This window comes from Antechinus flavipes, chromosome 6 (genome assembly GCF_016432865.1).
Source record: "Antechinus flavipes isolate AdamAnt ecotype Samford, QLD, Australia chromosome 6, AdamAnt_v2, whole genome shotgun sequence".
Classification (NCBI taxonomy): domain Eukaryota; kingdom Metazoa; phylum Chordata; class Mammalia; order Dasyuromorphia; family Dasyuridae; genus Antechinus; species Antechinus flavipes.
Window position 1 is genome coordinate 84756833 of NC_067403.1, and position 24261 is coordinate 84781093.

Consider the following 24261-nt stretch of genomic DNA (forward strand, 5'->3'; position numbering starts at 1 on the left):
TTGAGAAGTACTCTTCTAGATCAAGAACTGCTGTGTGTGTGTGTGTGTGTGTGTGTGTGTGTGTGTGTGTGAATCCTTTGACAGTCTGGTTAATTCTACTGATGATTTTTCATATTAGTTTTAAATAATTAAAATAAATTATACAGGTTTACTAAATAAATTAATCATATAGATTTTTTTTTAATTCATCAAGCCCATATTAAAATTTTGTGCTGTGATATTCTAACATGCTGTGGATGCCAAGGGAGCATTTAAGTTGTTCATCAATTATCCTTTTTTTATTTTTTATCTTTTTTATTATAGCTTTTTATTGACAAAATATATGCATAGGTAATTTTTCAACATTGACCCTTGCACTCACTTCTGTTCCAACTTTTCCCCGCCTTCTCTCCGCCCCTAGATGACAGGTAGTCCCATACATGTTAAACATGTTAAAGTATATGTTAAATACAATATATGTATATATATTTATATAATTATCTTGTTTCATAAGAAAAATCAGATTTAGAAAGAAGGTAAAAATAACCTGGGAAGAAAAACAAAAATGCAAGCAAACAGCAGAAAGTGTAAATGCTGTGTTGTGGTCCACACTCATTTCCCAGTGTTTTTTCACTGGGTGTAGCTGGTTCTGTTCATCACTGATTAATTGGAACTGATTTAGATCCTCTCATTGCCGAAGATAGCCATTTCCATCAGAAATTGATCCTCATATAGTATCACTGTTGAAGTATATAATGATCTCCTGGTTCTGCTCATTTCACTTAGCATCAGTTCATGTAAGACTCTCCAAGCCTTTCTGTATTCATCCTACTGATCATTTCTTAAAGAACGATAATATTCCATAACATTCATTTACCACAATTTTCTCAGCCATTCTCCAATTGATTCAATTTTCAGTTTCTAGCCATTACAAAAAGGACTACCACAAACATTTATCAATTATCCTTCATGGACACTCTGGCCAATATGTCTGTGGTAGGAGCAACATCTATTCCAAGCAGGGTAGTTTTTTTTTTCTTTTTCTAAAAGACAATTAAACATCCTTGTATGGATGATTAAGATTCAAACCATGAACATATTTTGCTGCTGGCCTAATATAGTCATGTCAAACTCAAATAGAAACAGAGGCCACTAATCCATATAAGGATCCCTATAGGTTGCACATTGGCTTAGTTTTAAATTTTATTTTTATTTATTTTAAAAAATATTTTCTATTTATATTTTTATTTGGTTTGGGCTGCACTCAGGAGGGTTTGCCTTTCTGGATGACCTTACAACCTATAAGGCCTTCTGAAACTTAGAGTTCAAAGAAGTGGTGAAAACCTCCAGTGAGAAAGCATCTTCCTATTTTAGTTTGTGATTGATAAAATAATTAGAGGTTCAATGAATGTTACTTTAATTTATTACATATTTAGAGAAATCTTATATGTGATTTGATGTATATTTGGGGGAAAATCTTTTTTTTTTTCTTGTTGAAAAAGAATCTTAAAGAAGGCCTTTGATCAAGTGCTTTTTTATAGCCAAGAAACAATAAAGTATTCTTTATCCTTTTTAGAAAATGAGGATAGGTATATATTCTGCCTACCTCCTCAAGTTTTGAAGAACGAGCTTCATAAATGGTAAAGTGTCATATAAATGTAAACTATAATTTATATACTCTCTTAAAGAAATCTTTACCCATGAAAGCAAAATGAAATCGGGCACCTGTGATGATTTATTTTTGTAGACCTAATGTCTGCTCAATGTAACAGGCTACCTGAGAATTCATCACACAATCTTTACCTGGTTCCCAATCCTGCTCCAAGGACTCTGATGATATACTGCTTTAGTTGGTGCTGTTGTCATTCATATTTATGATGACTACAGTAACTTTTTCTCATCTCTGAAGATTTATAAACCCATTCAGATTATAAATGTGTTTGGGTTCAAAATATAAACTTAAATTTTAAAGGCAGAATCATCTATTCCTTTTAGCACTGGGACATGTAAAGGGACACCATAGACGCTGCATTTGTTCATACATACATATGGAGCGATAAGTATTGAGATTAAAGGAAGCACAACTATAAAACATAGTGCCAATAAGTTACTGATCATATATATCTGCCCACTGCATTTTCCATTAGTGTCTTTTCACTTTAGATGAATTTTAGGAGGACAATGATAACAATAAAACTCACATTTACATGATTCCTTGAAAATAAGTGTTTTCCTTACAATAAAATTTTTGGTAGAAATATTAACAGACTTTATGTATTCCTTGTAGTTGAGGTAAATTTTACATCTATGTCCTGTACCTAATAAATCTAAGAACTAATAGCTATTCTGGGTCTTTCAAAGAATATGAAGGTGTCAGGACTACTTATCTCATTTGCACAATCCCTTTACTTGAATTTAACTAGATTAACTACCTCAAACCTGGAATTCTTTTTCTTCTTATCTCTACCTCCAGGCTTCTCTGGCTTCTTTTAAATCACATCTACAATCTCACTTCTATAGAAACCTTTCTTGGTTAATCACCCTTAATGGTAGTGCCTTTTCTCTGTTGATATTTTCTCATTTCCTATATATAGAGCTAGTCTGTACACAATTGTTTCATATTGTCTCTTTCATTAAACTATGAATTCCTAGAGCTTAGGAATTGACTTGCCTTTCTTTGTATCTCTGGTATTTAGCAAAGTGCCTGACTTACAGTAAGACCTTAATAAATGTTTAAATGTTTATTGATTAATGACCTTGCATTCCACCATTTTTGTACCTTTATTCACGCTGTGACTTCCCTTTATCATCTCTTATCTGTTACCTTAAATCCTAGACATCTTCCAAGTCCATACTCAAGTAAGCTCAATATCAATGATGCACCCCTGACCACTTCAATTGGAAAAAGAAGTCCTTTTCCATTGAGTCTTCAAACACTTACTGTCTATAACACTCATATGGCACTTGGAAAATATTGTCTTAATTTTTATAATTATCTCTGCAAAGATTTTTATCATTTCTTCAAATAATACATTTCTAAAGGACAGGAATGCTGATTTATATATAACTTCAAATTCCAACAAACTCTGGCATGGTACCTGTTTAATAGCACATGTTCAATAAAAGCTAAATGGTTAATGTGATAAATGGAAAGAGTCAATGATTAAGGCTAGAAAGACAGGCATTCAAATATATTGTTAGAGGGACTGTGCAATTTGGAATTATTTGAGAGATTCATTTAACTTCATACATTTGACCCAAAATCCTACTATTGAACATATATTCATAGGAGACAAAACAGAGAAGATATTCCTATATGCAAGACAATATTCAAAGAAGCATTTTTTATGTTAGCAAAAGACAAAACAATCTCAGAACAAAATGGGTACCGATTGATGCATAAATGTTGAACAAAATATGACATGCCAATTTAATGAAATAATGTTTTCCCGAAAGCTCTTTTATATGAAAGGGATATAGAATGAAGAATAGAAACAAAAAGGAACAATATATGCAAAAACAACAACAACAAATTATAATAACATTAAAATAAAGCTAAACTCAACATTCCGCAAATAAGTGGATTGAATTGCTTATTTGCTAGAGATAAAATAGTAGCATTACATAGAGTCTGTGACCTAAGTATTATATATTCTAATTCTATGGAAGTTCAGATTCCTTTGTTCAGTGTCCAAAGACTTTCAATGACATATAACTGATAATTCCTTTCGAACTTTATTTTATACTTTTTAAACTTAAAAAAAATACATAATACAAATTACAACTATTGATGCATATGTATTTATGCTTATATATGTCAAATATATTTGCTCTTATTCAGTCATTCAATCATATCTGCCACTGTAACCCTCTAGGTTTTTTTTTTTTTTTTTTTTTTGGTTTTGTTTTTCTTTTTTTTGGTAAAGATACTGGAGTAATTTGCCATTGCCTTCTACAGTATATTAAGGAAGATAAAAGTTAAATGACTAGCCTAAAGTCACACAGCTAATAAGTATGTGAGGTAAGATTTGAATTCAGATCTTCCTGACTTCAGGTGCAGTGCTTTTTCCATGAAGACACCTAACTGTATATCAGTATCACTGCAATAGTTTCTTGATAATTATTAGAGAAATTTTCAAAGAGAAAAATGTTGAGAATTTAATGTTTAGATTAAATGGAAATCATACTTTTACAACATTTTAAATAAATAATGCTTTAAAATGTGGGTAAGTTTTTTTTTTTTTCAGTTTTCTCTTAGTAGTAAATTTTATGTGATTATTCAATCTTGGGTAACTGATCTTGAAATCATGAAGATTTAGTCCATGTCCTGCTTCTGACATATACCGACTATATTTCTGGGTAAGTTCCTCTATCATCTAAATTTTGTTTAATTTCAGAACAAAAGTTTTTCAAAATGTGCTGGCATAAACCAGAGTTTCCTATGCTAATGAAATTAAATGTCCAGTTCCTATCACATTGAGATTTAAAATAAAAATCATATGATCAACTCTGATAGATTTGGCTCTTTTCAACAATGAGATGACTCAAGGCAATTCCGATATACTTGGTATGAAAAGAGCCATATGAATCCAGAGAGAGAGAACTATGAAGACTGAATGTGGACCAAAGCATATAATATTTTCACCTTTTTAATGTTGTTTTTGTTTCATTGTTTGTTTGTTTTTTCTTTCTCAGATCTTTTTTTTCTCTTTTGATCTGAATATGTTTAGGAGAATTGTACATGTTCAATTTATATTGGATTTCTTGCTGTCTTTGGGATGGGATGGGGGAAGAGATGGATTTGAACTCATATTTTTTGACATCAGGCCCCACAACTGATTTATAATGCTACCTAGTGGTCCAATGGAATTCTTAGCAATTTGAATATTATTTCTGAAAAAAAGTTGACCTAATTGAGCCTCCATTTGATTGCTAGTGAGTTTCAAAGATGAAAGTAGGAACATGCTTTTACTAAGATTTTAATTCTCTGGGAATATCTCTTTTTACAGTAATGCTTTTAAGAGGATATCATTTGTTTATGTATGACTTCCCATTGGCAATAAATATTCTGGAAATGTTTTTAAAAATACACTTTGATTGTCAACAAAGTTAAATAGAAAAGTTCAGTCTCATTTACAAAATTGAAGAATACATTGGAATATATCTGGTCCTCCCTCATTCCACCTACCCCCATGCACAAATACTTTTTAGGTAAAGACCCAGTTCCCTTAAGTTATACAATATTTTTATAATAGTTCATCTGAGGTTAGCCTCCTGTGAATTATTTTTTTAAAATTATTTTAAGCTCATTCCTTCTTCTGCACCTTAACCAGTGATTTGCCTTTAGCTACACAATTAGGAAGTGAGAGTACAATCTCCTCATTGAAAAACCAGTTCTTTTTTTAATGCATTACATTTCATCTACCTTTTGTCATGCAAAATCTAAATGTTCAGAAACTGATCAAAAGGGTGGTGAGGTCATTTCCTCTTATTCGTAGAATTTATTGAAATAAATAATTTTCATAATAAACAACTCATACAATGTTCCAAGGAATAAAAAGCTATTTTCACATATATATATATATATATATATATATATATATATATATATATATATATATTATATATATATATATATATATATATATGTTGTCTCATTTGATTCTCAAATAAATCAGTGAGTATAAGCAGCAGCAGCAGCAGCAGAAGCATTATTATTCCCATTTTATAGTTGAGGAATTTGAGGCTGAGAACTGTTAAAATCTAATTCTTTTGAACTTAAAGTTAATACAGAGGTATTAGGAAATGAAAAGAATCGACATATTGTATATATTTTTAAAAATAAAGGGCAATAGCCAGAGGAATTAATATATAACTCTGACTCATAAAAGTAATTTGGAAGAACTGATACAATCTTTGTATGCAATTAAATACAGCTTTAAAAAACTGCTGGGTTATCCCATAAAAGATGAACTTGATTGTTTAAGGGGAATGACTGACATTAATATGGATTCTTTTTCAATACACTGAAAGCATGGTCTAGAAAAAGCAGAAAGACATAAATTTTAAGTGATAGTGCTATTGGTTAGTAATAGTATGATGAGTATTTTAAATATATATAATTGCCTCCGAGTTGGAGAAGGAAGAGACAAGATCAGCACCTTGGGAGATATAATTATAGCCCAGTTGCCCCAGAATGAATTTTAATAAAGTTGTGACCATTTTCACCTAGCCACACAAATCCTGTAATTAATTTTCCCCTCATATCCTGTAATTTTCTTGATTTGCCACTGGTATGCAAACATTTGTGCATCCTTTGAAAAAGGAAACTTTCTAAAACTTTACTGTTATTGATGCTGTTTCCTAGCTACATAATATTTTTCTTATAAATAGGAGCTTAAAATTAACAAAGTATTTTTTTTTCTTTTTTCCCTCTATTGTGTATCTAATCTCTGTTGGGTACTTGTGGAAGTCTCACTATAGTGAATTAAGTTATGGTATAGTGTAATGAGTCATTTATTTATTTATTAGTCGTGTGTGTGTGTGTGTGTGTGTGTGTGTGTGTGTGTGTGAGATGTTTATAAACGTATGTAATTTCCATCAGTTACGAAGTAGTGTGTGTTTATGCATGTATATCCAGCAGTTAAATTTGTCCAGGTACATTTCTTGATGTATGAAGACTTGGAACTCATCTAGGAGTAAACTGAGATTATTGAGACTATGCTCATGCCGTCCCCATTGGATCCACAAATTTGTAAAAAAAAAAAAAAAAAAAAAAAAAGAAGAAGAAGAAAAGAAAAAGAAAAGAAAAGAAAAGAAAAGATAAGAAAAAAGCTAAGTCTCATGCTACTTTGATGAAAAAAAAATAGTAAGTTTTTACTCCAAATTGTAAAGGTTCCCCTGACTTCAGTCTCATCCTTCTCTACTCTGTCATAAACAAAGCTATCAAAATAAGCTTCCTTTTTTTTTTTGTTTTTTAACTTTTTATTGGGTAATTTTTTACAGCATTATCCCTTGCACTCACTTCTGTTCCGATTTTTCCCCTCCCTTCCTCTACCCCCTCCCCCAGCTGGCAAGTAGTCCTTTATATGTTAAATAGGTTACATTATATCTAGGATACAATATATGTGTGTAGAACTGAACAGTTCTCTTGTTGCACAGGGAGAATTGAATTCAGAAGGTAAAAATAACCTGAGAAGAAAAACAGAACTGCAAGCAGTTTATATTCATTTCCCAGTGTTCTTTCTTTGAGTGTAGCTGCTTCTGTCCATCTTTGATCAATTAAGGCTCTCTTTATCGAAGAGATCCACTTCCATCAGAATACATCCTCAAACAGTATCATTGTTGAGGTATATAATGATCTCCTGGTTCTGCTCATTTCACTTAGTATCAGTTCATGTAGGTCTCTCCAAGCCTCTCTGTATTCATCCTGCTGGTCATTTCTTACAGAACAATAATATTCCATAACATTCATATACCACAATTTACTCAACCATTCTCCTATTGATGGGCATCCATTCATTTTCCAGCTTTTAGCCACTACAAACAAGGCTGCCACAAACACAAAATAAGCTTCCTAAGGCATAGTCCTAACAATTTTACTCCCTTATTCAGAAATTTTTAGTTGTTTCCTCAACTACCTCTTGAGTGTAGAATAAAAAATAATAATTCTTGGCTACATATTATATAGTTCTAACCTACTTTTTAAAGTTTTATTTCATAATTCTCCTTTTCTTTCACTCTGTGGTTCAATGAAATACGTCACTCTTATCAAACAAGCTATTTCCCATTTCTCTCCGTTTTTCTAGAATCCAGTCTTTTTTTTTCCTCTTTACCTTTCAGATTGTTTTGAGTTTTTCAGACATCACTTCAGGGCCAACTTCTTCCTAAGAAGGTTTCTGAGGTTTTTGTTATCTATTTGTACCTTCTCCTTCAAACATTTATAGAGTACTTTATTTTATCTCGTTTGTTCCCTTAACTTTATACTTTGTATTATAATTATTTATCTATATTTCACTCCTTGCTTCTGAAGGACAAGGAAGAAAACTTCATCTTTGAATCCTAGTATGTGGCAAAGTGTCTTGATCACAATTCCCTTAATATATTTTTGCTGAATTTAATTTAGGGTGAAAATGTTTGAAAAAACAAACTACAGAGTTACAAAGCTTTTAGGAAATAGTTGCCATATGGCTTTGTGAATTCCGATTGATTTTGCCTTGTCTTTTTCAACTCTGTATTCACCTTGCATCATACTACTCACTGGAATACAGCCTTCTTGATAGTTGATTGCCTTCTTCCTCTTGTGTTCTATGATCTTTGTGGGAATTACAGTTGGAAGAGAGGCAGCAGGGCATTTTTGTGGGCCTCCCAAATGGCTACAGGGAAACTAGTTAGTTCTTTAAGACCCCGGGATTCTCCAGTACAGCATGACTTTATATAAGCTGGGACAGGAACCAATATCTTTTCAACTATGTGTTTGTCAGGCATGATGTGCCCCTATTATGAACTTTATCTTTAAATGATAACTTCAGAAAATATGAATCTTTAAATGTTAACATTGTTGACATGAATAAATATGCCGTTTTATTGCAGACTATCTAGGTAGTGCTAAAGATAAATAAAATCTTATTTAACCGAAGAAATGATGACCTTTGAGTAACTATTAATGTGGCCAAGAAACAGTTAAACAATATCTCAGGCTTTACCAATTCTTTAATAAACTATGTTCACTGAATAGCAACACTAAACTGGAAGATTTTGTGACTAATGATTATGTACTCTGTATGTAGCTCACATATACCTAATTATTTGTTTGTTGTGTGCTTCATTCAAATGTTAAGGCAGGGACTAAGTTTTCTTTCTTTCTAACCTGAGCACTTAGTATAGGCATACATGGTTAGTATTGATTATTTTTATTGATTGAAGTAAGGATCAAAGGGGGAAAAAATGACTAAAAGAATAGTTCCATGATGAAAAGAGTAATAACTTGGAGTTAGAATCCATATATGAATTATAGTTCTCCCATGAATTAGCTTTGTAACTTTGGAAAAGTTCTTCCTCTCATAGCTTCTTATATGTAAAATGAATAAAATGTAAAATATATAAGAAGGCTTAAGGATAAGGACATTAGAATAAGCCTCAAAGTCTCTTCTGGGTCTAAAAAGTAGCTCTAACCTGGTTAATTTTTTTAAACAACTTTTTATTGACAGAACCCATGCCAGGGTAATTTTTTACAACATTATCTGTTGCACTCACTTCTGTTCCAATTTTCCCCCTCTCTCCTTCCACCCCCTCCCCCAGATGGCAAGCAGTCCTTTACATGTTAAATGGTTTACAGTATATCCTAGATACAATATATGTGTGCAGAACTGAACAGTTCTCTTGTTGCATAGGGAGAATTGGATTCAGAAGGTATAAATAACCTGGGAAGAAAACCAAAAATGCAAGCTTCTTAGTGTTCTTTCTTTGGGTGTAGCTGCTTCTGTCCATCCTTGATCAATTGAAACTGAGTTAGATCTCTGTTGAAGAAATCCACTTCCATCAGAATACATCCTCATCCAGTATCATTGTAGAGGTATATAATGATTTCCTTAACCTGGTTAATTCTTTACTTTCTCATCAAATGTCTAAATTTACAAGTCCTTCACTTGAGATCTCTGAAATAATGTATTTCTTTTTAAGTATTTTGGTTTTTATTTCAACATATTTGTTTCCTTTATTATTCAATGTATTTGATTTTATGCATTTAAATGTTTTATTCTGAGAAGGGTTGCATAGGCTTTACTGGATTGCTAAAGGTCTCTCTCTCTTAAAAAAGAAGCATTCTGGGGCTAGTTAAAGCTTATATATTGGTTAATTCAATACTGTTTTGTAAGCTAGATTCAATAAATTAAACCCACGCATTATCAGCACATAACACATGCTATTTAAAGATGGTCTAAGATAATTTCCTCAAACTACAATTATTGGAAACAAAAAATAGGTCTTGGTAATGGGCAAGAATTAATAAGATGAATATATCTGCCAAAGGGAATGAAGAAAAGTAATTAAGATCTGGTTATTAAAAATAAAAAAAATTGCTTAAATTAATTACTGAAGATTGCAGGTTTTGAATGTGAAAATTAATTTTCTATAAATATATATATATATATACATAAATTTTATAATAACTTTTTATTGACAGAATCCATGCCCGGGTAATTTTTTTTACAACATTATCCCTTGCACTCGCCTCTGTTCCGATTTTTCCCCTCCCTCCCTCCACCCCCTCCCCTAGATGGCAAGCAGTCCTATATATGTTACATATGTTGCAGTTAAATATATTTGTTATAATTGATTTAGGGAAAGAAAAAAATAGCTTACTACATGTTAGGCCTATTGATGACTAACCAATTATGTCTACACAGAAAAACCTATTTGCAGGGCTTGGGAAAAGGAAAATGCACATCAAATTCTGTGCATGATCAAATACATTAATCTTAGTGAGTTGCTGGAAGGACATAGATATTGAGTAATTCTATTTCAAATGTGAAATTCATTATATGCCTTAGATTTATTTCCTTAGCACCAAAGAGCTGATCATATAAACCTTAGAACATGTAAGATGTAAGTTTTTTGACATCAAATCTAGAACTCCAGTAATTTCCTATCTTACCTGCATGAAGAAAAAATAAGTAAAGAAAAAAGATAGAAAAGAATAAACAAGCAATCAAACAAATAATGTTAATTTGTTTGATTGAATTTCATTGACTTTTAACCAAATTTTACGGGACTTTTGTTTTCCAAATATACTTGACAAATAAACTGTCAAATACATTTGACAAAATAATAAAAATTTATAGAATTGATTAAACCATACTTTTTATTCTTTTTTTTCTACAACAGGAGTTCTTAACTTTTGTATGTTTGTGTGTGTGTGCGTGTGCCTATGTATATATGTCATGTTATGACAGTTGAATGAAACCTCTGAAACCCTTCTCAAAATAATATTTTCAAATATTTGAAGGAAATACTAGATTTCTGTTAGAGATTAGTGAAAATAAAGCTGTAATCTTTCTCCCCATTGAATTAATAGACTACCTGATATCAATTCATAGATCCCCGAGGATCTGATCTACAAAATATAAAATAAAATTTAAAAAAAAATAAAGATAATTTAATTTCACTTTACCCCCATTTCTGGTTGTTTCAGGGAGGGAGTCCCTTAATCCATGCAACTAAAGTAAAATGGAAAAAGACACAATTATTTGGAGAATTTGGTATACAACTCTGCTATTGAAAGAAAAAAAAATTAAAGTACTCTAGTAATCTAAACTGCGTAACTATATTTACCAAAACATATAAATCATATAATTCTATTTTTGGTGTATTGGTAGATTTGGTTTGAGTTTTATACTCATTATATTAAGTGGTAGCTTGCAATAGTGGGTTTTTTTTTAATTCTAATTTCTTATAAATTCTCAGAAACATAAAACTAGAATCTTAATTACAACCACAACTATACAAATAATAATGTTGACATTAAAAATCAGAAGAGTATTAACCTGTACACAACGAGTAATGAAAGAGGTTCTTATCAGTCAACAATCACTTATTGGGCATCCCTTGGGTTAGTCTGTGCTGCTTAAGTACAAGGTCACCCAGTTCTAAGTATATATTAAGTCATCAGTATGTGCATGTAAATTCAGTGATCAAATGAAAGCTCGAAAGAATTCTGTGGTTCAGTGTGTAGCATTCCTATGTTATCTTACTCTGTACTAAAACTCCTTTTCCTCCTAAAATACCAAGAACGTCCAAATATATACCCAAACCAAGTCAACATTCTGGCTAGGAAATAAAAGTGATGCTGTCTTCCTTCCATTTATTTCTTGAATCTTCTTTTAGAAGAATTTATTTGTGTGTATGCATATAGGTAGCAAGACTTTTAAGAAACAGAGACATGATTTAAGCTAAAAATGACATTTCAGAGCTGGAGGGAATAATACTGAGTTCAGGCTCAGAATAGGAAGTACTATTCTTTATTGATTTCTCTTTTTCTCCAAGTTTTTTTTTTTTTCCTGGAGTCTTGCTTAAAAGTGATTTATGTATCATATTGGAACTTTTTTGGTGTTTTATGAGGAGAACATTTAGTAATAGCTAATATAAAGCAGACGTAATTTCAGATGAGGTTGTTCAAATTCTGAGTGTGGAATGATTTAGAGAAGGGAGTAGATAGAGTCTTCAAGAATGGGGACTAGTTAGCATAAATTTTCAGTCACCATGCACAAATTCTAAAGAAAGCTTAATAGAAAGAGCAAGGAGGAAAATAAATTTGAATCTAGTTCAGAGATCTGACTACTAGAGTAGTAAGTACTGAAGTAGCTCCATGAGGGTATGTATTCACTACTAATGTTACTGCCAATTTGCATGGGGATATTAAAAAATGATGGAGAAATTCCAAAAGGTTGTTTTCAACCTCAGTAGCTATTGTATTCAATCATTCTTTGAAGTATCTATTTATTGATGTGATTTATTGGAAAGAGAATTAGATTTGGGGGCAGTAGCAATTCAAATAAAAATCTATATTCCAACATTTACTATGCATTTGACCTTAGAAAGACAGTATATCCAAAAACCATTCCTCTTAAGAATAATGATAGGGATCAGGAAATTGCCAGTAGTTCAATGGGTCTGGAATGCAAAGTTTAAATTTGAACATATAGTAAAATCATGTAAGATGAAGCACAAATGCTGACATTCTTAAATACCAGGGTAAGAAATTGATATTTCATCCTATGGCTAAAAGAGTAGTCGTATATGTTGTTCAGTGGGTAAATTTGTTGGACATTTGGGTGAGCTATATGGAAGATGAATTGTATAGGGAAAAAAAAAAAAAACTAGAGTAAGAGATATCAATACACCCATGGAGAAGTATTGATGACTTGAATTATGGTGGAGGCGTTGCGACTCCAAAGATAGAGTGGTTGATAAGAGAAAGTGGCTGTGATTGATATTATTGATGATAAATTGAAAGAAAAAATTAAAAGATGACCCTGTAGTTTTTTCCTCCTAAATCTCTTTCTATTAAGCAATAGTTTTAAGAGAACACAAGCCATGGTTTATGTTCTTTATTAACCAAAAATCTCAGCCATGATGACATGTGGAGCCCAATTTAAGAATTTTCATAAATTCAAAAAAATGAATATCCATTTATTATACAGTATGTCAGTTTAATGCAATGATCATTCCTCTAAAATTTTTATTTAAAAAAGGGAAAAGAGGAAAGAAAGAAGGAAGGATGGGAGAAAGGAAGGTAAGAAAGACAAAAAGAAGGAAATAAAATATAAAGCTTCTGTGCCAAGTACTAAGCTAAGTGATTTATAAATATCATCTCTTTTGATCTTCATAATAATCCTGGGAGGAGAAGAATGTTTTTATCCCTATTTTATTGTTGTAAAAATTGAAGCAGGCAATCATAAAGAGTCACATAACTTAGTAAGTGTCTGAGGTAGTGTTTGAAGTCAGGCCTTTCTGTTTCTAGGTTCAACATTCTATTCACTCTGCCATTACCTCTAAAAGTCAGTTGAAATTACATAAATATTTTATTTTTACCCCCTCCCAACACACACACACACACACACACACACACACACACTCACACACACACACACACTAATACCATAAGTATGGATGACTAGAAAGAAAGAGTTTAGTGGCAATAGGGAAAATATTGAGTTCCATTTAGGTTATATTGATTTGAGATGCTTATGGACCATCCTAGTGGGGAATTGTAAAGAGGTAGTAAAGACAAAGGTAAAGAAGGAAGCGATGAAAGTATGAGAAAAGCAAAGGCAAGCAAAGGAAAATTGATAGTTTATAGACAGTTAATCTATATTGTAATTAATTAATTCCACAGTCTGTTGAGTCCCTGTTATATGGAAGTTTCATTTTTATATTGAAGAATCTCTGAACCAATTCATGTAGGTGCTCCTTTCAACAACACATTATGCAACTCATTCAAACCTGATCTGATAATAGTTCTCTGCCAAGTCATCCCATAAATACCAACGGTGTGTCCACCTAGTCCACGATGGAGATGGGGTATGAAGTAAAAATTTGATGTCAGCTAACCTTTTGTTTTATCAAAAATCTTATGGGAATAATTCTAGCTACAGAGGCATTGGGTTCAACTCACTAGAAACATCATGAAATTTCTTAATTTGGCCTCCACTTGCTTTCATGGTAATAATCTCCTTGGTTTAGATTCTTAGACAATAAAATGAATAAATGATTTCTTGTATTCCCTTAAAACAATAACTTAGTGAAAGGAGATTTGGAAAACATGGTTAATTTATAAAAGTAATGTCTTCATTGTCTGGATATAACTTGATCACTTTTGTTAATTAAACTTGATTTAAAAGTTCCCATTTTTTCCTTTTTTAATGCAAAATGGGAGTTAGGGAGAATGGTATCTTTACAATAATTTCACTGAAGTTGCATTTGTATCTTTGTGGAGACAAGCAATAGACAGTTGGCTGGGAACAGCAGTCACCACATGATACTTGGAAAGATCCAGACACATAAAAATTTAATAAAACTGTAAATTCAATGTGGGAAAGATTGGCATTTTCTTGGTCTCCCTTGGAACAATAATCTGTGTATAGGCTGAGTTGCATGATAGTGTGTTTTCTTGACTACACATCATACACGAATACTCACATATATTATATATGTGTATGTATATACATAAGCATATGTTTATATACACATGTGTGTACATAGATAGATAGATATAGCTCTATAGATATATAGATATGTATACATTAGCACACAGCTCACTGTTTTATTACAGCAAGAGAAAGCATTTTTAAAGGAAATGAAAAACCAGGAAAACTGGCAGAGATGTTGGGCAAATATTTACTGGATTTTCAGGATAGATATTCTTTCATAACAAATTCCAACCAAAAGTTACCTAATCGAAACAAAACAGGAAACCAAACATAACAAGTTTCTCATTTGCTATTAAAAACAAGTGTGGCACAGGGCACATGCTACCTAAAAGAAAGGGTTTGTGTTTCTTGTGGTCATTAATGAGTCCAGAAATGCTTTTTTTCAAAATACATTTTCACCACTTTTTTTCATTTTTAACAATCATCCAACCTATTTGCTGTACTTAGAAAATGAAAATTATTCTTGCAAAATGAAACAAGTCCTTCATTGTGCATCCATTATAAAACACACCAAAGAGTGAAGGACTAGAATAAGTTTAATACTGTTTAAAATGTCTTTAAAGAAAAGCAGTATATCCTGAAAGCTTAATTAATTGGAAGTTCATCTGAGATTTTAAGTTACTATTTTAAAATCTAACAGAGTGCCAAGTTTGGTAAAATGAAGAGTATTGTGACTTTGCTTTCTTTGTGTAAAGAATTCTTTAGCAAAATTCCATATAATTCAAAATGTTTTCTCAGGGCAATCTTTAGTGTATCTTTCAGATACTGAAGGGCAGCCTGATGAAAAGAAAGCAGTAGACTTGGAATCAGAGGATTAGGATTTAAATTTCAGCTCTGTTACTTGGTGAGATTAGACATCACATTATCTCTCTGAGACTCTGTTTTCTTCTTTATAAAATAATAATTGGGCCAAATAGGTTCTGGGAACTCTTCTTGGCAAAGATCTGAAGGTTAGAACATTACACCAGGAGTCCCTCACTTTTTCAGAATTGAAGTATTCTTTCATCATTCAGCACTCCTCAATGCAGCTCCAAAGTGGTAAGTAATAATATTGAACAATAACTAAAATTTATATAGCAAGTTAAACTATGCAAAAGCACAATACACACATATGGATATATTAATATATTTGCATGCACATACATGTATTCATGTGCATGTGCTTTACAATACATGTACATGTATACACACATCACATCATACAATAATACAATATGTGCACATGTAAAGTGGCAAAATTCACATACATGAACATATGCACATGTGTGTATGTACACAGATGTGTGCTCATGCACATGTGTGTGCATGTATACCATGTGGTGTATATATATCATTTGATTTTTAGACCAATCCCATGAGATAAATACCTTTCTTTTGTAGATAAAGTTTAGGAGAGGTTAAGTCACTATTCAGTCATTAAACATCTGAGACAAAATTTAAACGCAGATCCTGATTCTAGACCTTATGTTTTATCCATGCACATGTAAAATGTGTATACACACAAACACATATGTGGGTGTACATCCATACATGCATGTGTATGAACATATATACATAACAATATAATATGCACAAACCTATATATTCTTGCATACATACACACATAATCTATATGTATATATAGAAGATAAATACATGTATTTAAATATAATTAAAGTGATTTTAAAAGTTACATAGCATTCCTTGTAATTAATGAAAAAAAGCGAGAAGGTAGTATACACATATACTATATATGTATGTATATATATAAATATAAGTACATATATTTAACTATAATTAAGTTGATTTTGAAAGTTTCATAACACTCTGTAATTAATCAAAAAAGCTGGAGTGCAGCACATCTAAAACTAAGAATTGTATAATTTTCAAAATAATGAAATCAACCTAGTCAGGTAGTTGCATCAATTCCAGTCCCAAAGTCTCCCATCAAGAACAAAGAGGAACTATTTTCTTTAATAATAAGCTTTTTTTTCCTCCCAAATTACCATGTTATATCTTTTGAATTGAGTAGAGATTCCTAATTTTAGTTTTCTGAAAGTGAACTATAATTTCTTAAGATAATTTATGCCAATTCAAATGAGGGAGAAGCACTTGAAATAATTCATGTGCCCACATTTGCTAGCAATCGTACATTGCTTCATTTCTTAATTTTCACCTTGCAGACATTTATTGCTTCAACATTTATGGGACACTAGAATAGGATTCAAGACTTGGCCTGAAATCATGGTTCTGCCACTTTTAACCTATGTGACATTAAAATTTTTCCTCTCTGGAACTTAGTTTCCTTGTCTGCAAAATGTTATTAATAAGATGCTCTCTAAGGACTGTTTCAATTCTATCCTGTTTTCACAATCAGTGTTAATAGCCTTTCTTCAGTTCCATAGATAGAAGCTTTAGGTAATGAATCCACAAAAAGGAATCTTTAACTCCACAAGGGAGACCTCGTAGGAAGCACATATGTCAAGTGTAGGGAGCCCTTTCCATATTGTTTGAGAATGAAAAGAAATAGACCTTATTTTTCTGTAGAATCTATAGCCTATGAAGAATTTGTTCTGGTAAGCTTCCTTGACTGTTAAATGGCTCCTATTCTGCAGTTAGAATGGGGCCTATCTTATAGGACAACTTATCTTATGGCAAAGGTTTTTAACTTCAGCATGTATGTGTGTGTGTGAATGTGCATGTATATATATAAATCCATATATTCAAAAGTGGTTAATAAACCATGAACACACTGATTTCCTGACAGATTTTTTCTCTTCTTTCCTTGGGAAAGAAGAGGTCAAAGGCATTATATATGTTTATGCATATATATATATGCCAGAAAATAATATAAATGGGAAATATGTGTGTATATATATATATGAATCATTGTTTTTACTTTCTGCATTACTTTTGTCATCTGTGGACAGATAAATAAATGTAACAATAATTTGTGAAAAATTAACTGTAGGGACTTTGAGCCAGAGAAGCAATATCTAATACTAAAGGGCTTTAATAAATTGCTAAGAAAATATAGGGTATATACAGTCTTTTAAATCATTCTACCCAAACCCATCACTCTCAGTTCTCTTACCCCTACTTCCTGATTCAGGTACTGAATATATTTCAGGTAAAGCTCTCCAATATAAGCTAACCGGTAAGCCTGAAGGTGAATGTCCCAACAGGCCAATTCTTGCATTGATTTTTCTGACAGGAGTAAAGCCTCCCCAGAAAATCCTCAGTCTTCCAGAGAATACACAAATAGGATCTGTCCCCTGAGGATGGTTGCCACAGAAGAAAACCACAGGGAGCCAAACAAAACGAATTCAGAAGGCAAGGTGGGGGGGGGGGGGGGGGAGATGAAGGCCAATACCACTGCTGGGATAGATGCTATTCAGACTGATTCGTGGATTCTATTTTAACCACAAAATGCCCTTCATGACACCATATAATTGCTCTGGCACATCCAGAACCAGGACAGCCTATCTGACAATCATCAATAGTATTGAACTTCTGACTGGGTTTTGTGTGTCTTGTACTTATTCCCCTAGAGCTGTTATTGCCAGCAGTGGCCAGGGGCCATTGACCTGTGCTTCTCTGAATATAGCAAAACATAGACTATGCTATTAATAAAGATGATTCCCCTTCTGAAACAGAGAACATGTCTAACCTCAGGCTCCTTCTAGGACTGTTTATTCAGTCCCTACCCTTGTGAATAGGTTCTGTACTGAAAGAAAAGTGTTTGAGGCACAGACTCTGATGGCAGTATGAGCAGTGGATTTTGGCTAAATTGGTATCCTGAGCAGCTCTAGCAGTTTTCAGGTACTGGGAGTAGGATTGCAAGGGACCAATTGCTGGTTCTGGGTTCTTGTTGAATTGCTCACACCGCCATAGTTCAAGAGCACAAAATAGCCCCTAAAAAGCAAGGACTCTCGCTGGAGCTCCAGGTGGAGAGAAATCCTTGCAGTCTCTCATTGGAGAGTAAGGAATCTGGGTTTCAATTTCAAGGCATTAAGGAAACACGAGCAATTGGAGCTAAGGACCTAGTTACAGTCCCAGGGCTAGGAGGTATGCTGGCACTGGTGGCTACAAAGGAACAAAATCCCTTCCTGGGTAAAGAGCAGAGTATAGGCCAAGGAAAGCAGTGACCACATCTCTTCCTAGATCATATTACCTTAGAAGAACAACAACAACTAAAAGTCCAAACAAAAAACAAACAAATAAAAATAGCAGATCTCCCAGAGCTGCTTCTGAAAATAAGTGACCCATTTACCTCAAGAGCAGAACACAATTTTAAGAAATAGATTAGAGAAATAAGCCAAAACCAACAAAAAGAACATAACCATAACAAGATATAATGATAAAAGGGAAAATTAAGGCACAAAAGACAATGATGTCAAAGTAGCTAGAAATGAATCCTCAAAAATATTAACTAGTCAAGGCCAAATAAGTATTCCTGGGAAAGTTCAAAAAGGATTTTAAAAATCAAATAAGAAAGGCAGAGGAAAACTTGGGGAAATAAATGAGCATCATGAAAGAAAATTATGAAGATGCTTGGCAAAAGAGGAATTAAAAAATGAAGAAAATAACATCTTAAAAAACAGAATTGACCAAGTAGTAAAAAAGGCACAAAAATCCTTAAGAATAACTCCTTAAGAAAGAACTCCTGGTAAGTGATGGCATTTAAACTGAATCTTGAAGGAAGCTAGGGCTTCCCCAAAGGTGATGAATGGAAAAGGTATTCCTGGAACAGGGGACAATTTGTGCAAAATGAAATACTGTATATGGGAAATAGCAAGTACTCCAGTTTGGCTGCAAGTAGAGCAAGTACATAGGAGAAAGAATGAAACCAATCTGCAAAGATAGTTTGAAGTCATATTACAAAGGACTTTAAATGCTGAACAGAGAAAAATGTATTTTCTTCTACAAATGTAGGGAAGTCCCTTTTAGTTCTATCTTCTATAATCTTACCATGTTTCTAATTCTGTCTGTAGTGCTGATAGCCTATGATGCTTTAAGTGTAATGGAATAATTGCAAAATCTCAGTAGAGAAGTGATGAAAGATGAATGTGAGATTGACTTTCCATGCATTAAATGTAGATACCTGACCTATACCACGCCCAGTCATCTTTATTCATGTTTAAAAGTACCTAAATAATAAAAACTCCTACTAATCAAGAAAAAAAAAAAAGAACAGCTCCTTAAGAAGTAGAATTGGCAGATAAATGGTCAAAGGATAGGGGAGGACAATTTTTAGATGAAGATATTAAAGCCATTTCTAGGCATTTGAGAAACTGCTCTAAATTACTATTGATTAGAGAAATGCAAATTAAGACAACTCTGAGGTACCACTGGACACTTCTCAAATTGGCTAAGATGGCAGGAAAAGATAATGATAAAAGTTGGAGGAAGTGTGGGAAAATTGGGACACAATACACTGTTGGTGAAGTCGTGAACTGATCCAACTATTCAGGAGAGCACTTTGGAACTGTGTCCAAAGGGCTATCAAACTATGCATACCCTTTGAACCAGTAGTGCCTTTTCTGGGTCTTAATCCCAAAGAGATTATAAAAAAGGAAAAGCACCCACATGTGCAAAAATATTTGTAGCAGCCTCTTTTTGTAGTGACAAAGGATTGGAAAGTGAGTGAATGCCCATCAGTTGGAAAATAGCTAAATAAATTAATGTAATGGAATATTACTGTTCTATAAGAAATGATCAGCAGGATAATTTCAGAAAGGCCTGGAGAACTAATGGTAAGTGAAATGCGTTGAAGCAAGAGGACATTGTACACAGCAAGAACAAGATTATGTGATGATCACTTCTGATGGACGTGGTTCTTTTCACCAGTGAGGTTATTCAGGCAAATTCCGATGGTCTTATGATGTAGAGAGCATTTATCTGCACCCAAAGAGAGGACTGTGGGAACTGAATGTGAATCACAGTAGCACTTGCACTTTTTGTTGTTTGCCTGCATTTGTTTTTTTTCTCATTTTCTTTCCTTTTTGATCTGATTTTTCTTGCATAGCATGATAAAGGTAGAAATATGTATAGAAGAATTGTACATGCTTAACATATATTGAATTGAATTACTTGATGTCTAAAGAGTCAAAGAAATGATTAAATTAAATTTTTTAAAAATTGAAAAAATGTTAAATGCCTCATTGGAAAACAACTGAGTTGGAAAAACAGATTGAAGACAGAAAATTTAAGGATTACTAGACTACCAAAAGGTCCTGATAAAAACAAACAAAGAAAAACCTGCTAGCCAGTATTTCAAGAAGTTAGAAAGGAAAAATTTCTTGATATCCTAAGTCCAGATTGAAATGGAAATTGAAAGAATCACCTCTTGAAAGAGAATCCAAAATTAAAACTCCCAGGAATAGTATATTCAAATTCTAATTTTCTGAGGTAAAGGAGGAAATATTGAAAGCAGTAAGAAATAATTTAAATATCATGGAGCCATAATTTGGTTCACACAAGATTTAACAGCTTCCACATTAAAAATTTAAAAAATTTGGGGGTAGCAATCATGATCTCAAACAAAGAAAAAGTAAAAAAAAAATACTTATTTAAGTATATATACAGAAAAAACTATGTTTTGTTAAAAGGTTCCACAGACAATTTTAACTGTTGTTTGTCCTTCATTGGATAAATATTAATTGCTTATGGATTGGCCAAGCTAATATAATAGGATAGCAATTCTACATAAATGACTTCAGTCATTCAATGCCATACCACTCAAACTTGCCATTTATACGGCAAGAAAAAATAATAGCAGAAATCATCTGGAAGAACAAAAGGCTTAACAAAACAAAAATTGATTCAAAAGAATGAATAGAAATGCGATGGAATGTGGCTTAGCAGTGCCAGATCTCAAAATGTGTTGTTTGCTGATGCAAATTTATTCAATCATAAATGACTTTTCATGTGGACCGTGGACCATAGCACACTGTTATGTTGTCCTCTATCTTTCAAAGTTTTTCCAGTCACATGCTCATTGTTTTCATGGTATCATTTATCCATCTCATTTTCTACCACCTATCATTTTAAATGGTGATTTATATTGGGTCTTGTAACTCAGTGTAAAGGTTGTGAAATTATGATTTATTAGCAGTATTTGATTTTTTCTTTTTAAAAATTACTTTTAATTTTACCAGTTACATGTAAAGCAATTTTTACATTAAAATTTTTGAGTTTCCAATATTCTGCTCCTCCCAACATTGAGAAGACCCATGTGAAGTTGTACTAAATATTTCCATAAAAGTCATGTTGCAAAAGAAAATATAGCTTCCCCCACAAAAAAGAAAGCCCTCAAGAAAAAGAGAAAGTTAAAAAAAAAAGTATGTTTCAATCTGCATTCAGAGTTTGTTCTCTGGGTACAGATAACATTTTTCATCAGTAGTAGTCATGGATCATTGTATCGCTGAGAACAGCAAAGTCATTTACATCTGATCATCTTGCAACTTTGTTGTTGCTATGAACAAAATATATTTCACTTTGCTTGAGCACATGGAGGATTTTCCTGGTTTTTCTGATAACACCCTGTTCATCATAAATGTTTGATTTGTATACCCATTTTACATACCTAAGTACTGTGAATCAGGTAAAATTTTCTCAGCTAAAAAGGGTCATGAGTGGAAAAAGTTGAAGAAGCCTGTTTTTCCATATCCTTCTTTTTTTGCTTTTAAATTTTCCAGCATCATAGTCTTTTCCAGTGAGCCCTGTCTTCTCATTTTGTGGCCAAATATATTTAAGTTTGAACTTTGTATTTGTGCTTCTAATATGAAGTCTAAATTTATTTAAATATTGTTTTGATCTCCTTGATGTTTAAAGACCTCTCAAAATTTTTTCAGTACCACTATTTGAAAACATGAATTCTGTGGTGCTCAACTTTTCTTATAGTCCCAATCTCACAGTGAAACACTCATATTAAAAAAAAAATCATGTTTTTGACTATTCAAAACTTTGAAATAATCTTGAAAATAATCTGGTACTGGCTAAGAAATAGAATGATCTATCAATGGGATAGATTTTGTACACAACACATTTCAACAAATTACTATAATAATCTAATGTTTTATATACCAAGAATTCAAGATTTTGGAACAAGAAACCATTATTTGACAAAAAAAAGATGCTAGGAAAATGGGAAAGCAATTTGGTAGAAAGTAGGCATAGACCAACATCTTACAATATATACTGAGATAGTAAAAATGGGTACATGATTTAGATATGAACGTATACCCCCCCACACACATATACATACATATACACCTATATCTATAATGATTTAAATATCATAAGCAAATTAAGGGAGCATGAAGGGTTTTTACCTGTCATTTATGAATAAATACAGAATTTATGATCAACCAATAGATAGTATTAAGGAATGTAAAATGAATAACCTTGATTACGTACATTTATTATATTTTTTGTACAAATAATGACAGGAATATGTAGCAAAATAGATAGCAAGACTCTTTAGTTTTTAACGGTAAAACAAATTAATGTGGATATCTTACTCCAGATTCCTAGAAGGATTGTAATTTTGATTTCCTATTTATCTAAATGGTGTGAACACTCTTGTCCAATGGGAATTCTGGGTCCATCCTGCATATTTTAATCTACAGTTAGAGTCTAGCCAAGAATGGGAAAGGAGTACTAGGAGAAAAGTTAGGAGAGATGGATTGTGAAAAGTATCCTAGAGTACTGAAGGTAGAAGAGGGAGATACACAAGAAAAATTAATGATAACTTGACAACCCAGGTATTCCATTGTTATTCATATAAAGGTTAAAATTCTCAAAGGAAGGCCTTCAGTGCATTTAGCAGATGCTTTATGGAACATGGAAACTCATGGATAAGAATCACATAGCATAAGGAATTCTGAATTGGCTGCAAAATGTACCACTAGAGGGCATGCTTATACCAATGAGATTATAGGCCCATCAAAGCTTTGAAACACCATGGAATATATTGGTCTGATCCTCAAAGTCAAGAGCTATTAAACATTGTAAGAAAAAATCTCAGTCCTTCTCTGATACTGAAATTCTAATGGACTTCCTTGTGTGAAAAGGAATGTATTATCAACATAAAACATTTTCTGAACATATCATTTGTAGCTTTTATTATTATTATTTTTTAAATTTGTTTATCCATCTAAAGGTTTTGGCTCATTTTAGGTTCCTTTTCTATTTATTTGTATATTTGATGCTGTAGTCTCTTGTTCAGAAGTGTTAATTTATGTCAAAAATTCAATTCAACAGACATTTGAACTACTATGTGCAAGGCAGAGTGCTCATGACATGGATTCAGAAAGGAATAAGGCAAGATCCTTCCTGGCAAGGAGTTTATTGATGCTTCTATTTTGCTGAGTCTCTTCTGTCTTGAATTTAAGATGTTATTTGTCTTCATGCTCAGGGTAGTCTTTTCCTGTTGAATAGAATAAATAATGAACAGCTTTCCTCAGCTCAACTGTGACTTCTTTTCTTTAGACTGGGACGTAAAGGTTCTTCATATTGAGTTTAGAACAGATTATCAATGACCTAAAGCATGTAATTATTCATAGGCCTAGAGATTGTCTAGGGCTAAAAT